Here is a 1,895-nt window from a genome sequence, read left to right as displayed (position 1 = left end):
GCCCATATAAAGCTGGTATGTCATTTCCTGAGTCCAAGTGGCAGCCACTTCAAAAAACAAATGGCGGCCATTTTAGAGAAAAAGAGGGCCTCCTCCTTCCTTTTTTTCAAAAAGGCAGGATGCTAAACATGTTTTTTTTTTTACTTGGCCTTGCGTCTCGCAGGGTTCATTCTGCCCATATCAGAATGTTCAGTGATCATTGGAAAATAATAAATATCAGAATTTCAATGATCATTGGAAAATAATAAATATCAGAATTTCAGTGATCATTGGAAAAATAAAAAATATCAGAATTTTCAGTGATCATTGGAAAAATAATAAATATCAGAATTTTCAGTGATCATTGGAAAATAATAAATATCAGAATTTTCAGTGATCATTGGAAACATAATAAATATCAGAATTTTAGTGATCATTGGAAAAATAATAAACATCAGAAATTCAGTGATCATTGGAAAATAATGATAAATATCAGAATTTTCAGTGATCATTGGAAAATAACAAATATCATAATTTTCAGTGATCATTGGAAAATAATAAATATCAGAATTTTCAATGATCATTGGAAAAATAATAAATATCAGAATGTTCAGTGATCATTGGGAAATAATAAATATCAGAATTTCAGTGTTCATTGGAAAATAATAAACATCAGAAATTCAGTGATCATTGGAAAAAAATAAATATCAGAATTTCAATGATCATTGGAAAAATAATAAATATCAGAATTTTAGTGATCATTGGAAAATAATAGATATCAGAATTTCAGTGATCATTGGAAAAATAATTAATATCAGAAGTTGGTGATCATTGGAAAATAATAAATACATAGACCCTTATATGCAATCAATTCAGAATATGAGCTAATCAAACTTTGGCATATTTCAAAATGATAGACCCTTACATATATAAGTTATTAACACCATCTGACAGTTAGCCGCGTCGGTGGCCGAGCGGTTAAGGCGATGGATTTAAGTTCCATTGGGCATATGCCTTCGCGGGTTCGAATCCCGTCCGATGCGTATCTTTTGAGATATATGCTCGCTTAACGGTGGAAAAAAACAGGAGAAGATTAAATTCAAATAAAAAACGTATGTTATGTACAACGAAATTCGACTGACTGAAAAACACACACAAATGCAAATTTGTCGTAGAAATAAAATATAAACATTTAAATAATAATAAAAATGTTGATTTGGAACACCTGCTGCAGTAATTCTTACCGTGTCAACAGGAACCGGTTGAAACCAGTTGAGGTGCAGCAACGTCATCACTTTCGCACGATAAATCCTGGCAGTTTATGGTTAAAATATGGCGGTTTTCCGTTTTTCTCTATGTATACATTGTTGCGTGCTTTCCAACATCGTATGTGGTATTTTATGACATAAGTTGAACTTGACAATTGAGAAATCTCGATTTTTCCTGTCAGTTCTGTAGCACCAGTGCACCAAAAAAGCCATTGCGCGTATTTGGAAATTCCCGCTTTGGATAAAAATTGCGTAATTATTCGCGTCAGTGAACCTTCACATTATCGTTCATCAGACTACAGTTTCATTGGATTGTGCTATGGTTGCGGCGAAAGCAAGACGAATGCGATAGCCGTTGTACTTCTGGTCTCCACTCCATGGAATACAAGGACATTTTACCCATGATACCCCAGGGTATAGTCTTTCCTCCAGGGCGGCTAGTTGTCGGCTGTAGTGATCATGTACGACGTGCGTGATGCACGTTTTGGATTATTCGTTGGGCTGATCACATTTCCGAGGGTAGAGGTGGTTGACATTTTTAAGTCAAGTACATGTACCTTGAAAAAAAACGACACTATTCTAGGAGAGAAAAATTTGTGTTGGTTGTTGCTTGTTGAATGTAAATGACCCCGACTAGTCTGTATTTTC

The 1,895-nt window shown here is 34.5% G+C and overlaps 1 non-coding gene across 1 annotated transcript; it reads left to right on the top strand.

The window, feature by feature from the left end:
• Positions 1–939: 939 nt before the first annotated feature.
• Positions 940–1,022, top strand: Trnal-uaa. Its single transcript has one exon. It is a non-coding gene; the product is annotated as a tRNA-Leu (tRNA).
• The last annotated feature ends 873 nt before the right edge of the window (positions 1,023–1,895 follow it).

Source organism: Patiria miniata, unplaced genomic scaffold (assembly GCF_015706575.1).
Source record: "Patiria miniata isolate m_02_andy unplaced genomic scaffold, ASM1570657v1 HiC_scaffold_22, whole genome shotgun sequence".
In the NCBI taxonomy this organism is placed as follows: domain Eukaryota; kingdom Metazoa; phylum Echinodermata; class Asteroidea; order Valvatida; family Asterinidae; genus Patiria; species Patiria miniata.
Note: the sequence above shows the minus strand (reverse complement) of the source record. Positions and strands in the feature narration are given on the sequence as shown.